Consider the following 16,983-nt stretch of genomic DNA (forward strand, 5'->3'; position numbering starts at 1 on the left):
GGCAATTGAGTGATGGAACTATGATGCATTTTTGTAGGCCAAAACCCAGAAGCAAGTTCTGGTTCCAAAGTCAATGGGTTTTCTGAGTGGGTCTTTGGTTAAATGGCTGAAATAAGGTCCATGGTTAATACAAGCTCAAGATACTTTCACGTTTTATTCTACGACATAAAATACATCAGTATTAACCTGTTACTTGTCTTCAAAATGATGGTTGCTAACAAGTGGCTAAATGGGACTACAGAGGCTGTCGGCGACATTTAAAGTCCGCATAAACCGGAAGTTGCAAACGACTTTTCTCCAGTGTTGTGACATATTTCCAAGTGAAACGGAATATTGAATAGAGGGCAGAGTTTTATTTGAGCGCTCCTCCTCTCCATCTCTCGCTCATAGCAGACTAACAGTCGGAGGGGAGTGGTTTAAGCGATTTCAACCCAAGCCGTCAAACTGATGTCATTAGAGAAGGGGCACCGTTGCAGAGGGGAGGAGCATTTTCAGATTTTGATTAAATATTACGAAGCCAAACAATTTTTTTTTTGTGTGGACTGACTTGCACTGATGAATTGTTCACTACAAAACTAGCAATTTGAGCTAACAAAATAAATAAGGTCAATTTTGATTTCATGTGTACTTTAATGAACAGGTAAGCTCAGTCCGCTTTTACAGTTATGCTTATAACGGTGCTTTTACAAACCATTCTAATTCAAACTTTCAGGGAAAATGTTTTTTGATAAAAACTGAAATAGTTGTCGGAAGCTTAGTGATGGTGACGTTGAAATCGTGCGACCGTGGTGTAGTTTGCTTAAAGCCTACCTTTAGCTTTTTGCTTCTGACAACTGCATCTAGGTTTTAGAGTTCATAAAAATTGTGTCCATCTGTGAAGTATAAAGTATAAAGTATCATAAACTTTTGTTGATCACAGAGCTTATTTTTTCCAATAATCCAAAAGACTATGGGAAAATCTTATTGGGTTTTTGTCAAAGGAACCAGCATGATTCGAACTGCCGATTGGCCTACAAAGTGACGTCACAGTTCCACCACAAAACAACACTGTCCCCCACGGACTTTCATTGTATGGGCAAAAATGTCTTCTTTTGTTGTTCCAAAGAAAAAAGTCAGAGTGACAGAATTTTCAGTTTTCCCTTTAAAAAGAACTATTGAACCATCATTTAAATAGATGGCGACATCTAATCTGCCTAAAATAAATGGGTAAGCCACAATCTAAACCATGGGCATGAGTCAGTGGAGGGCACAGTGTTCCCCAACCCCCACCAACTTTCCTGTTCTTTGAAGTGGTGACACTGGTCAAAACAAAATAAACCTTCCCATGACAAACCAGCTCAATCACCACCTCCTGAATGGCCTTTCCGTTAGTTTCACGGAAACTTTAGCATGAAAACGTTAGACTTGCTTTGAGATAACATCAATAGAGCAGTAAAACGATGGGTATTAATTTTGGGTTCAAAGAAAGTCTAGACATGATGGGCCTCCATCCACCAGCATGACCAACCTCAACATGCATTCAACCATTTAGTATTTATTTACATTAAAAAGGAAAGAATGCAAACATAAATCTAAATTGAGATAAACAAAAGAGCACTATTTTTTTAAAAGAAATACCAGTTAAAAGGCAAATAGTTCAAAAAAGCAATATAGCATTTGTTTTATGAAGCAGTCTAGTTTTGAAGTAAATATTTAAATGGTGTCCTTTGAAAAGACAAGGGAAAGTAAATATCATCCGGTTAGGCCCAACCAAAATGATAAACATGAGTTGTGATTACAGTGTTCTTGGTTTGACAATAATGGCTGGTCTTAACCAAGAGCTTTCAAATACAAAGAACCCTAAATAATCAACAAAAATCAAGATTCATCTAAAACCCATACTGACAACACAGACCATTCACTATTTTCAATTATCCCAGTTTGTAAATCAAAATTTCCCCTCAAGTATATTTCAAACTATTACGCCGGACATCATTTGAAACTTTTGTGAAACAAGCACACAGGCCTACCTTTTCGTGTGGCACATGAAGTTTCAAATATAAAACTGGATCTTCAGAAAACAAATTGCCCTGTTGACAACAACGTGCTTCAGAATAAAATAATACAATTAAAACTGAAACTATTTGTTGGATAGTATTTTTAGTTTTGAATCTTAACCTGGAGGTAAATAAAACCTGAGCTACAGTAGCTTATATTTGGCGCCTCCCAGCGACAAGGAGATGACCTTATCTTGTTGACAGACTTTCTCGTATTTCAGCATACTAACGTCACAATAAATGAAATATGTAGTAAATAATAAAATAATTATTTAAAAAGAGCACTAAGTGTCTTAAGAGTTTGACCAACTAGCATTAACCAAGGAATAAACCATCTTACTTTTCCGATTCAAATTATACTGATCTCTTTTTATGTAGCTAACTTTAAAAAGTTATGACCAGTCTTAAAGAAAGAAAAAAAAAAAAACAGATGACTAACTTCTAAAGGGTAAGTTCACACAAAAATTAAAATAATGTCATTAATTACTCACCCTTATGTCGTTCCTGTAAGACCATAAGACCTTCGTTCATCTTCAGAACACAAATTAAGATATTCTGATGAAATCCGAGAGGTAATTGCCTCGTCTATAAACAGCAATATAATCAACGCTTTCAAGGTCCAGAAAGGTACTAAAAACATCGTTAAAACAGTCGACGTGACTGCAGTGGTTCAACCTTAATTTTATGAAGCAAACAGAACACTTTTTGTGCGCAAAAACAAAACAAAAATAACGACTTTATTCAACAATATCTTCTCTTCCCTGTCATTATCTTTAAGTAATTAAGTTAGCTGCTGCAATTAGCACAGTTAAGAGTTCGTCCTAATGCTGGCTCAGTATTGGCCAAAGCTTTACACGTGAGCAGCTCGACGCATGCGTGTGACGCTGACGCAGGAGCCAGCGTTCTGACTAGAACCTGGAAGCGCTGGACGTAAACAACGTATGAGAATGACACAGAAGAGAAGATATTGTTGAATAAAGTCGTACATTTTGTTTTGTTTTTGAGCACAAAAAGTGTTCTCATTGCTTCATAAAATTAAGGTTGAACCACGGCAGTCACGTCGACTTTTTTAACAATGTCTTTAGTACCTTTCTGGACCTTGAAAGCGTCAGTTAAATTGCTGTCTTTGGACGAGTCATATACCTCTCGGATTTCATCAAAATATCTTAATCTGTGTTCCTAAGATGATGGAAGGTCTTGCAGGTGTGAAACAACATGAGGGTGAGTAATTAATGAGAGAATGTTCATTTTGGGGTGAACTAACCCTTTAAGACTACAGTTATGCAACTGGCACATCAATTGAATTTGAGTAAGATTGTCTACCACTAGATGGCAGTATCTCCATGGGTCTGTTGATGCTTTTACTACAGCCACAACTGAGAAAAGGTTGAGAGAATGTTGTTCTACAGGTGTGAACAAATTGGAGAATCTCTGCCTTAGATTTAACACTCATTTTCCTGAGATAATGTACAAGTCTTTGCATTTTGCTTGAGACAATATTTGATGTAAAACCCTGACAACAAAGATGTTTAGAAAGGAAAAAGTTTGGGGTAATGTGAGTCAGGAGATGGGATGAAACTTTTCAAAAGCCACCTTGCCTGTGTTTTAGTACGTAAAAAAGGCCTTAAGTTTTATGATACATATCATGGAAACATTAGATAGGCTCTATGTAAATCCAAAACCCCCGTTTGATGTAAAATGGTTAATTTTATGTTAGTTAAGGAATCAACTTAAAAATCTATAGGCCTGTTTTTAGAGACACACTTCTGGCTTTCTATTCAGCATAGAAGGAGGGGTTTTTTTAATTCATTTTTTTTTTTATTCAAGTAGACATGTTAGATACATTAACACTTTTTTGATTGTTGTAATTGTTTTAAAAATTGTTTGTAATACATAAGGTAGCAAACGGATGATTTTGGAATTATTTGGAAAGGGAATTGTCTAAATTTTAGACAATTCACTTTCCAAATAATTCCAAAACTCGTCTTTAATTATTTGCAACTGCAAGTATAGGCTACTTTAAGCTCAAAACTAATTGCACCATTCCAATACATAAACCTCCCTCATTTCTCCACTAGGTGGCGTTGTATTGTGTTTATTGATTGGCAAAGTAGTACACGTCCTTGCTGTAAAAAATTTCTAGACTGATGGATTTATAGTGGTTGTAAACCAGCTGAAGGCCAGCTTGGCCGTGCTGGGAGACCATCTTGAACCAGCTAAGACCAATAAACCAGTTTAGGTTGGTTTAAGGTGTTTTTTAATTTTATGTTTTATTATATTTTTATTTTTAGCTAGGATCACAGGCTGGGATCATCTGCAATGTGACAGAGTGCATCAACCACAAAAAACAAGGTTTTTATTTTATGTTTTAATTTATAATTGAACCGAAAATATCTCAGACACATTCATTCCAATAAGTTGCATTAAACACACACAAGCAGACACAAAACTTAGGCTACAAAAACTTAAAGCGCCACTTTCCTTTGATAAAATCCGTTACAACTTAGTTCAATACACTTTTAGACCACTTTAATAATAATAAATAGTAAAATCATTATATGATTACTTTTTAGTGTGTAAATCATGATTTAATAGAGGTATTTTAATATATAAAAAAATGCATATTGACAGTTTAACAAATGTGTCATCTCAACAAACCTTAAACATCATCGATTTACTTGAAACCAAGTGGAAAACTCTTATGCAAAGGTTTTGCAAATCTCCAGTGAAACTTGAAAGCAAACTTAAGCCTCGACTACCTTTGGTTTGATGTAACCCGGCCCATCTGGTGAAGAGAGCGAGTGGCCCAAAACTAAAAGAACTGGGGGGAGAAGTGGAGATAGAGGAGGGCAGATCGGATTGAAAACAAATCACGCCAACAGATCTCTCACCGCACTTCACAACCGACGACTCAACAAACTTGCTTGGGGTAAATTTCTGCCGTGTTGACGGCTAAATTACTTTTTAATGTTCGAGTGACTAGTCTTTTGAAGACGCGTGTGTGATGGACCGTCAAAGTTTGCGAGATGCAACTGTAGCGCTTCGTCGTCTGCGAATGATGTAGTTTTCCTTAAACATTTGCTTGTGCAAAACAAAATAAATCGCTGATGGAGTTTCGTGACAGAATCACTTTTAACATTTTTGTTTTAAGTACAATTGCGTTGTTTTTCGGATGCACGCTGGACAACTGAGCAACTGACGAACTTTGCAACATCAAATAAGGTAAATATGTATTTCGTTATGGTTTACTCTTAAGGTTACTGATCACAATGTGTACGCAGCTTTCATGGACAGCGTTTCCAATTTATTACATCTTTCAGTTGTTACAAGTGTCGCGACATTAACATGCTGTAGATATTGGAATGGCATTTGAAGCTACAAATTATAGCCATGCTGACGAGAAGAGGATTTGGCTCTTTACTATTCATAACTTCGTTTATATATTTTGTGACTTTTGTAATCTCAAACTTTTGTCAACTTGTGTCCCAGGTAGGGATGGGAACCGTAGGGAATTCAGCGTTTCCGATTCGGATTCCTCTTAACGATTCCGGTTCTTTAATGGCTCTATTAAAGATTCGTTTTAATGAAACAATATTTGGATATTTATTGTATTTGTTTTTCTCAGCAGTCTGTTGCCCAATTGCGAGATTATTTCAGATTTGAACAGTCTACAACAGATATGAAATCTTACTTTAAACAGATGTTTATTTTTGTGCAATAACAATAGTAGCAATAGGATATGGGCTGTTGTGTATATAACGTTGTCATACGAGCAGTCGCTCAGTAACTACTTTTAAATACAGCATAACACAGTAACAGGGTTTATTTTCTAGGCATGACAAAAGTAATTACTTTTAGTTCAGTAAATGAATCATATATTCAATAAACGACTCATTCATAAGCTCATAACAGCTATTCGTTCAGGAATCAAACCTCACTTATCGCGTTGTAGATTTGAATCACTAAAAGAACCGGTTCATAAGAGTCATTCGTTCAGAATCGGAAGCATGTCATTCCTTCGGGAGTCGGTCTATGCTATTCGAAAGAATCGTTGGTAATCGTACTATACCGGTTTTTAGATGCATGTTTAAGATTCAGTGAAGGTGTCGACACTGAATAGTTGTGTAGGAAGTTGACATAACAGTGTTGGTGAACCAAAATGTCATGAAAATCATTAAGTTCTTGGGTAGAAAAATGTAACCGATTCTGAATAAAATCTGGTTCTCGGTTCCCTTAAAATATTGTCTGTATAATAAATGGTGCATAGTTAGGGTTGTTCAATTAAGCTGAAAAGTTCCCAATGAAGATTTTTTTTAATACTATATGTATAAATTTACAGAGAGCAACATCAGTAATTTCAGGCTGGGTAGCTACTATGGGCTTTTCTTTGGTTTATCTGTTGACAGTAACTTTGTACAAAAAATACTTTAAAAAATATTGCAACGCATTTAAGGTAAATTTAATTTTGTGTTTTAAGGACTGGCTAAAAGAGTGGCAAGAGTGTACATGGTTTTCCTGAAAAACAGAAATGTGTGTGCATGTGTTAAATTTAATGTGATGCCCAGTTGAGAGCATTAGCATAAGAATAAAAGGTCTTAGTGAATTTCCCATTGTGTAGAATGAGAAGCGCCAGCAGTCAGAGGCAGAGCGAGTGAAAGGATTCAAAAAGAAAAAAAAAATGATGGCCCATTCAGATTATTCAGCCTGGTTTGGGCTATGGTCATCAGCTTCTGAAACATGGGTCGACCTTGTCACTTTCATCTTCCTTTCCTGCTGCTCTGCACAGTTTCACACATTTCCCTCTTGTCCTGCTGCCTAAATCAGGGCTGTTCAGCCTTGGAATTCCGCGGGAGATTTTAACAAACGCTCATAAAGGGGGACCTTGAATGACATTGCACATGCACTGCACAAGGACGGGACAAGACAATGCAATGACAATCAAAAGTTTTAAATGTACCTCTACTGTTGTTAGGATGTAAAACATCATGGAATTTTCTATAAAAAAAAATATATATTATAATTTTTTTTTATCATTGTCATATCCACAGAGTCACCATGAAACCAAAAGTGAAAACTAAAGTGATTATAAAATGACAAACAACAATACAATCAATTCCTAATGGACAAAATCCCACCCTATGTTTTTTTTTTTTTTTTTTTTTTTTTTTGCATCTTGTTTGAGAAGCGTTTTGCTCGAATATGTCACATTTGGGAAAGAAAAGACTGTCGCCACTTCTTCCTTTTCATGCTGACTTTCATGATACAAATAGTTATTTTTTATTGTACGTCCTCAGCAAACACAGGAAATTAATTGTCAACTGAAAAAGCCAAAACTCTTTGGAATCTCAAAGAGATGAAGAACTAGACTTTGTATCTTGGTCAACGTTGTGTGTCGGGCAAGATCTTGTATCTCTTTATCGGCCAGCAAATGCTTTGAGGAGTGCCTGAAGTACACTTGTGCCTCAAAGTGAATTGATGAGACTTTAATGGCCGTTTAAAGTGCTGTGAAAGACAGCTGTGTTTCAAGTTTGTGTGCAGCGTCTCTAGTGTCGGTCTGAATTGAAGATGAGGGCAGTGTGGAGAGAAAACAGAGAGATGTGAGAAGTGGTAACTGCTTACATTCATTTGCCCTCTCAAAGGCTGTTCTTTGAAACCCATCTCCTCTGCTTTGGCCCGTAGGACACGGGACAATCCCTGCATTTTAGTAGTTTGTGTCGGACACCCCTCCAGACATCCGCCTCATTCTCTCACAAGTGTCTGGGGTTAATAAGGATCACATCACATCCGGTTTATGAGTGTGGATGGGGTCCTTCACAGTTTTTTCCTCCCATGCAACTATCAGGGTATTGTTAAATCTGTACCGATATCATCAAAGAAACCACACACTCATACGTATATATAAAAAAGACTTTAATATGCCATTAAATAGCATATGGAAAATAAGTGAAAGGCCAGAATTTGATTGATTGACCTCATTATTCATCAGCAACTGTTGCCAAAACTAAAGTAAAATAAGGCCCTTAAAGAGTCCTAGTGCCTTAGATGAAATAGCAAGTTTTCATTTTGAGGGACTTTTACACTGGAGACTCACCATATGTGTTATTTTTTTTTAATAATGCAGCAATGCATTTTTATATGAATTCCAGATCCCAGTGGATTGGGTAAAAGTTGGTGTAATGCATGCTCATGTGTGCGGGTAAAGAAATTACACAGGCAGGAACGCCGTTCACCTTCCTCAGAAGCCTGTAAAGCTGGAAGCTTTCTACTTTGTTCTCTTTCACATTTTTTTTTTTCTTTTACTCTTTCCTTTCTTTTGTGCTGTGGGTTGGCGGGTCACCGTTTAAAGACAGCTGGAAAGTGAACAGTTGAAATGTATACTGTTTACATTAAGTTATATTTGACTTGCCATTGCTGTGACTCTATACACAGTGAATGGTTAGCGTTTCCCAAACCACATGTCCACCTGTGATTCATGCAAACCTCCAGACACAGTATGCGGAGGACGGACCTAAATTTATTTTATTAGCTGACCATGAATAAACATCATACTAGACCAAAATTACAAGTCTGTATTTGAATTTTAGATGAGGTGTAGTGACAGCTGAGTCTGTTGGAATATCCATAGAACATGAAAACAAGCTGTGGTGCTGGGAATTATATGTAGATAACTGTCAGAGTGAGTTCAGTGGTTCTCAAACTGCATGGGAGTTTCCCCGGATGGTAGACGGCACAACTCAATATAGTCCCTTTTTTACTTTATTTATTTTAGTTATCAAAGTCCATTCACCACATTTATATTCTTCAACTAAAAACAGTCCACTGAAGTGAATACAATTGTTATACATGACCAGCATAGTTCAATTTTCGAACCTATGACTAATAATGAGTGGTTTCTTGTTAGTGAATCAAAAACATATAGTGCAACCAGTGTAGCCCAATTCTCAGATGGATAACTCTAATAATGAGTTGGTTCTTTTTAGGGAATCAAGAACTGACAATGCAACCAGAGAGTGTAGACTGATTCCCAAAGGAATGACTGTAATGAGTCGATTCTTGTTAGGAAGGGAATCAAAAACAAATGGCAAAATCTGTGTATTGATTCCCAAACAAATGACTTAGAGTTGATTCTTTTGTGATTCAAAAACATAATGCTCAACCAGTGCAGTGTAGATTGATTTACAAACAAATTATTACAATAAGTTATTTTTTTAGTGAATCAAAAACATAAGTGCAATCAGTCTATACTGAACCCTGAAACGAATGACTCTTTAATGAATGAATGAATGAATTTTTGTTTATTTAGTGCTGCTGTTAAATATTAAGACCAATTATTGGATTGCTTTTATGCTGTCTCTAAGAAGTCAGTGACAACTCTATACAAACAGTGTTTAATTCATTTATTACTGAAATTATCTCACCTTTTTTTTCTGTGGAATTACATTTAATTTTTTCCAAAAATCCTTATAACTACTAAAAGAATCATTGATTAAGCTGTTAAGGAACCGGAGTTGTTAAGATGAATCAGAACCGGAACAGGAATCGATAAATTCTTTACAAATCCCATCCCTGCCTTGAATGTTTTGATCAAAGGTGGTGCATATGCTGAAAAGTTTGTGAGAAAAGTTAGTAGAAGTTTTACTTAAGAACCTTCTCAATGTGAGAGGACAGAATGTAAAGCGGTGTATGTCAGGATAGGCATTATGAGCAGCTTACTATCAAGTCAACAGCCAGCGTTAAATCAAAGTACCGTGTGACACTGTGGCCCCTGAGGGTTACCTTTGATGTGCTAGTTAATTAATTCCTGAAGGGCTGCTGACGGGCTATCCAGTTCTCCATTATGGGAACCTCTTCACAGCGGCTGCTTGTATCGTTATTACAGATATTGTATCATCTTCACAGCCTGTGAGTCGCAGTTTACCCTCTCACTGTCACAGGCTCAAACAATAGCACACTGTTCCAAGTGTTTGTTGTCAGAGCTAATCGGATGCAGAAACCGAGACTGAACTGCACAGAGGCCACCGGCGGTTCGGCAGAGTAGTCTTGTGTTATTGGAAATGGAGAAGTCGATGCAAGGGAGTTGTGATTTATCAGACGGCCTCTCAGCTCCTGACCAGACTTGCGAGGAATGGAGTGGGTAGATAGATCAGTCTCGTTGCGTTCCATAGGATGAGCGGGGAGATTCAAAGAGGAGCGCTGAATCACTGCCAGGCCACAGACTCCTCCAACAGACTGGAAGACGAGCTGGATGTGTTGAGCAAGGAGAAGCCATGTGGTAATCTTTAGCAATCAGCCCGCTCGTTCCCCCGACACACATGTCCACTCCCGCTCGTGGCCTCTCCCTGAACGCCGTCCTGGATCTCGGCCAGGCTCACTGTGGAATTCTCTCACTACGCTGTGCTGGATAAGGATCATGTGTGTCCCTGTCATCATCTCGCAGTTCCCGGTGTAGCTTTAATATATGACTTGACTACTCAAAAATAGATTTTTCATTGTAATAAAATTATTTTTATTTATTTATTTATTTTTTTGACAAACTCTTTATACAGCCCTTGACATACAAACAACACTTTATAGGTGCTGATGAAAAAAGAACCATAAAAGTATCAAAAATTTTCAAATTGTGCACTCAATTTTTTTTTTTTTTTTTTAGACTGGATGCAGAATAGACACAAGGATAACCAAGTTCAGTTTTGGTCTAAAAAAAACAAAGGAATCCTAAAAGCATTTCAGAACTTTGGGTTCCATCGTCCTGAAGTCAGTGTTGTTGTTTTTTAATGTTTTTTTTGTTGTTGTTGGTTTTTTTTTTTGGTTAAATGGCTGAAATGATGTCTGTGAATAACATAATAAGGATATTTTATTGTTTTATTCTATGACATAAAATGGATCAGTAATACTGTACTCATGTTTTTTTAAGCTTTTATGTTTCTTGAAAACGACTGTTGGTAACAAGTGGCTAAATGGGACTATAGAGGTTGTTTGGGACATTAAACATCACACCAATAACGATTAAAAGATTTGTTTAAAGTTTATCAATATTAACATTGAAGTCATGGGACCATGACTAACTCTAGAATTTTTTTTACTAGTGAAGATTTTTGTATTCAGGCTTCAAAATTCATAAAAGTTGTATTTGTTTCTGAAGAATATATTGATCAGCGAAATATGTAAGAATAATAAACTTTTGTTGGTTAAAGAGCTTATTATCTAAACCCAAAAGCCAATGGAAAAATCATATTGACTTATTGTCAAGGGAACTAGGGTGGTGTAAACTTACAGGTTAGCCTACAAAACTACCTTATCCCTGCAGCAGTCTATTGAATAACTTCAGAAAACTTTAGTTTGGAACACTTTTATGATGCTTTTGTGGTCCAATTTTTTGTACTTTATGGCGCTTTACAACCCCTGGTCAGTATATACTGTTGTTGTTTGACAAGAACTGCATAATAATTGATCAAAAAAGGGAGACTGGAACAACATGAGGGTGAGTAAATGATGACTAAATATGTATTTTTGGCTGAACTGTTTCTTTGAAACAAATTCATAGTCATATTATTGCTGACCGATAAGCTGAAAGTGTCTAATTGTCCAACACAGAGAGACAGGGTAAGTGTCAGGGTGTAAAGCAGCTGGTAGAGTTAGGAATCCACACAGACACCATCACACGTTACAGATACCAGTGTTTCTCCGCCCTCCAAACCCCTGCACAGCTGACAGACCACTGACTTGCAAAACAGACAACAAAAAAAAGCTGTAAAATAAGCTCACACACGAAGAAATCACACTTAGAACTGAGGAAGATGAGTGTATACCTAAGGGTTCAGGATGACTTTATTTGTGACCACGATGATGGACTGATATTTTCAAGTTTGGAGTGTGCATGTATAAAGCAAACAGTGAAATGATATTATGAAATGGATGGAGTTATGACTCTAAATTCTGGTTGGATGAGCCATGTTCATTGCGGATAAATTCTGTATGTTCATTCCAGCCATAAAAATACAGTTAATTAACTATATTACTTGCTTTTGTTTTTTTCTGATTATTAATTAATGTTAAACAACAAATTATATAATGTACAACATTTTATACTTTCTACAGTGATTTTATTTATTCTTTTTTTTATTTTGACTAATTGACTTATTACAAAAAGAAACAACAATTAAAATACAATGGATGTTTAAGAACATGCATAATCACAAAAAACAGTCATGTACTGGTTATGCGGTCGGCATTCATAATGTTTCCATAGCCTAAATGATATTTACCCTTAATGATACAGTACACCCTCAAGCTGCCGAGCAAAACTGTACAATAAAATAGTCCCATTCAGTAAGTTAGCTGCTAATTACGTTGAAACTACATTACACCGCAACTATAATTGCCTTCACAAGCATGTAATTAACATTTGTGTCTGTTTCTTTCTGGGAGGACAGACGGAGAGATGACAGCTGGGCCTGTAGTGAGAGAGCGCTAACTACCCATTTGGTTTAGTGACCCGAGCAAATGGTGTGCAGAGAGAGCAAATTCTTTCCTGAGATCTGTGATGTGACACGCAACAGCTGCACTACGCTCTGTTAAAGTATCCTCTCAGTAAGCCTCACCTTATTTATAAACACTTGTAGTATAAACACAGCTCTCGTAACGATTTAATTAGGTGCACAAACATATACAACGACATTCTCGCCACACTCAACGGAGCTTCGCTTTGACCCTCGCTGGGACAGTTTCTTAAACGATAGACTTAGTTATAAAGTAAACATCTGTTTCAGATTTTTAGGAGGACAAAGAGATCAAGCACAGGATATTGCATATATGCAGGGGTTTATGGTTGGGGGGATGGGTAAGGTCATCCTCTGGTCTTTTCCCTGCTGGTCAGTGGGGTATGTCTCTGCCTCTAGCTGCCTGCCAACTCATCAGGTCTGTCAGTGTTGAGAGGAGGATGTCATAGTTTTGCTGCTTTGCTATGAATCTAACCTCCCTGCTAATTTATACTGATCTGTGCATCAGGTTGTTTTGGAAGTCAGTAGTGAGATATTCAAGTTCCCTTGAGTTGAGACGATTTTAAAGGGTTAGGTCACCCCAAAATGAATAAATTGTAATAAATTATTCACCCTCATGTCAGTCCAAACATGTAAGACTTTCATTCATTTTAAAAACACGAAGATATTTTAAATAAAATCTGAGAGATTTATGTCCCTTATCACTTAAAGAGATCATAAAGAGATCGTAAAACTAATCCATATGAATTGAGACTTGGTCGCTTTATATGATGAACACATTGAATTTAGGCTTTTATTCTACATATAAACATTGATTAGTGAACATAAACAGATGCTCGAACGTACTTGCTTGATGCGTGAGAGCAAACCTCATTGGTTCTAGCGGAAGCTCAAACGTGCTGTGTAACATTTGTGAATGAACCTCATTGGTTCTTGCATGTCAAGCAAACATGCTTGAGCTTCCGTTCACCAAATCTGATGAATGTTTAAATGTGAATAAAAGCCTAAATTCAAACTTCATCATATCAAGCAATCGTGTCTCTTTGGAAAATTTGGAGTAAACCTCTCGATTCATATGGATTAGTTTTACAATCTCTTTATGAAATTTTGGAAGCGTCAAAGTGGTAGTTGCGTTGACTGTCAATGGAGGGACCAAAATCTCTCTGATTTTATTAAAAGATGTTCATTTGTGTTTCAAGATCAACAAATTTCTCATGGTTTTGGAATGACATGAGAGTGAGTAAATGATTACCGAATTTTCATTTTTGGGTGAACTATCACTTTAACTTCAGTGACCCCCTAGTATTTCGTTAGTGATGCAATATACATTTTTACAATAAAATAGTAACTTGTTACTGTAATTACTTTTTTTTCCTGTTTATACTGCCAAGATATTACCATCTTTTTTTCATTCATATAATTCTTGTACTTTTATACATGCACTACATTCAAAAAGTTTGGGATCAGTAAGACTTTGTTAAAGGTGCCATAGAACATCTTTTTAAAAGATGTAATATAAGTCTAGGGTGTCCCCTGAATGTGTCTGTGAAGTTTCAGCTCAAAATACCCCATAGATTTTTTTTTTTTATTCATTTTTTTAACTGCCTATTTTGGGGCATCATTAAATATGAGCCGATTTAGGCTGCGGCCGCTTTAAATGTTCACTCTCCCCGCCCACGGAGCTCGCGTTTGCCTTTAACAGCATAAACAAAGTTCACACAGCTAATATAACCCTCAAAATGGATCTTTACAAAGTGTTCGTCATGCATGCGTCGGATTATGTGAGTATATTATTTATTTGGATGTTTACATTTGATTCTGAATGAATTTGAGGCTGTGCTCCGTGGCTAACGGATAATGTTGTGTTTATGCATTATACAGACTGCAAGTGTTTAAAAATGAAAATAGCGACGGCTCTTGTCTCCGTGAATACAGTAAGAAACTATGGTAACTTTAACCACATTTAACAGTACATTAGCAACATGCTAACAAAACATTTAGAAAGACAATTTACAAATATCACTAAAAATATCATGTTATCATGGATCATGTCAGTTATTATCGCTCCATCTGCCATTTTTCGCTGTTTTTCTTGCTTTCTTACCTAGTCTAATGATTCAGCTGTGCACAGATCCAGATGTTCTGCCCTTGTCTAATGCCTTTCATAATGTTGGGAACATGGGCTGGCATATGCAAATATTGGGGGTGTACACCCCGACTGTTACCTAACAGTCGGTGTTATGTTGAGATTCGCCTGTTCCTCGGAGGTCTTTTAAACAAATGAGATTTATATAAGAAGGAGGAAACAATGGAGTTTGAGACTCACTGTATGTCATTTCCATGTACTGAACTATTGTTATTTAACTATGCCAAGATAAATTCAATTTTTAATTCTAGGGCACCTTTAATATAACCATTACCATTTTGTACAAGTAAATGTAATTTATTCCTGTGATGACAAAGCTGAATTTATAGCAGCCATTACTCCAGTCTTCAGTGTCACATGATGCTTTAGAAATCATTCTAAAATGCCAATTTGATGCTCAAGAAACGCTTTTTTTTTTTTTTTTGGAAACTGTGAAACATTTCCAGGATTCTTTGATAAATATAAAGTTCAAAAGAATTTATTTAAAATAGAAAATCTTTGTTACATTATAAATGTCTTTACTGTCACTTTTGATCAATTTAATCCGTCCTGGCTGAATAAAAGTATACATTTCTTTAAAAAAATAAAATAAATGTATAATTTAAAGATGGCATACGAAAACTTGTTATAATGTGTTATAGTCATCACTCAAAAGTGATGTAATGAATGATGTAATTATGGCTCAGTGGGAGTAATTAGAAAAGTGGTCCCATTATAATGTAGAGAAAGCAATTAGTGATTTATTATTGATAACCGTTTTGGAGTAACTTCCCCGACCCTGTTGACCCGATGACACTAGATGCTTGTAATGTTATCCATGTTCCTGGATTACAAGAAGACACATAACACATGGAAATGGGCGCTTAATACACGGTTAAGTTTAAAAGTAAAAAAATAATCTTGTTGAATCACTTTGCTCTACTGTTGCACTAGAACTGTGAGTTCTTTTGAGGTGATTTATGTCCTCACCATGGTTCTGAGCAAAAGATTAGATGCCACAGAAGACTAGAGAGAGATCCTCAAATAAGAGGAAGTTTGCATTCCATTGTGTTGTGTGATAGGCAAGCCGTAACACAGTTGAAAAGGAATGAGGCTCCAAGCCAAACATGTTCATGTCATTAGCATACAGAAAGTGTTTGTTGATTTATCTGTTGATTTATTTGTTGATTTATCTGTTTATTTATCTGTTTATCCTTTGGATTGTTTTTTGCTAAGAGCCTGTGATGCTATTGGAGTGTTGAACAGAAGCGCAGGCTTCTAGAATTGCAGTCATCATTTATTGATAGAAAATTTTCAGCTCTATAAGATGGTACAACATGTTTCTTCAGCATCCATTTGATTGTTCAGAAGGGCCACAGGGTTTTCTCTCATTATCTCTGGTTTTTGTCTCTTTTTTTTGTCCTTTTTTTCACCCTACCAGTCCTGTGGGGTGGATGGTCTTTTTCACACCTGTTGCTTCCTTTCAGACTGATTACAGGCACAGAAAGAAGCAGTCAAAGCTGCCTGTCATGTATTCAGGGAAAATGAAGAAAAGTTCATGGAGCTTCCAGACACTTTTTTTGACACTTTGGGAGTCCACATAATTGCTGGTGTTAAGTAGTCAGTGTAATTGCTTTCCACAAAATGGAGGGAAAGTTGTGTGAAGATAGTGGATTGTGTCCGGCTTTATTGCTTGACTTCACTCGTCTTCCACTGTTGGCTGGAAGGGAAATCAAATTTACAAGTATAAAGTGAATCAGATGTCCTCCTTCTGCTCTTCCCTTACAGCACACGTTTTATGGAAACACTCTGGTCTAATCATTATCTGATTGTGAATTTGTGAAGGTGGTCTACATGGTCAATCCATGGGCAGGAGTGTTCAAAGAGGGGATTTTGTGAACGGTCACGGCTGAACTTTCTGGCTCAGCAGTAGGTGGGGTAATGCGGTAGGGGGCGGCTATGGAGGATTAGCCCGCAATCCTCACACCCCTCTGTCATGCGGACCTGAGATTCTGATCCTTTTCACACGCTGCATTTGTCAAAGCAGCCACGCAGAAGAACAGAGTTGCTTTCTTGTTGTTTTTCGCCCTCATCGCCACCTGTCCACTCAGTTAAGTACACCTGTACTGTCAGAGCTTCTCGTCAAAGGGTCGGAGTTAGCATTAGACTACAGACCTTGACAAGTAAATGGCAATATGGGGTACTGACATATTGGCTATGCAAATCAGTCGGTAGAATTTTGGCCATTTTGGGATGATTAGCCATACCAGGTTAGCCTTTTAGCTGTAACTTTTGAACCAATAGCTAACAGCCCTGCCAACTG

At 36.9% G+C, this 16,983-nt stretch overlaps 1 protein-coding gene across 2 annotated transcripts in view; it reads left to right on the forward strand.

Annotated features, from left to right (window-relative positions):
• Positions 1-4,925: 4,925 nt before the first annotated feature.
• Positions 4,926-16,983, forward strand: part of gli2a (GLI family zinc finger 2a) — an 84,445-nt gene continuing 72,387 nt past the window's right edge. For both annotated transcript variants that reach the window (XM_067408693.1, XM_067408695.1), the window contains exon 1: positions 4,926-5,258. The gene's annotated coding sequence lies outside the window, so the exon portion shown is untranslated. The remainder of the gene's footprint in view (positions 5,259-16,983) is intronic.

This window comes from Chanodichthys erythropterus, chromosome 14, assembly GCF_024489055.1.
Source record: "Chanodichthys erythropterus isolate Z2021 chromosome 14, ASM2448905v1, whole genome shotgun sequence".
Classification (NCBI taxonomy): Eukaryota; Metazoa; Chordata; class Actinopteri; order Cypriniformes; family Xenocyprididae; genus Chanodichthys; species Chanodichthys erythropterus.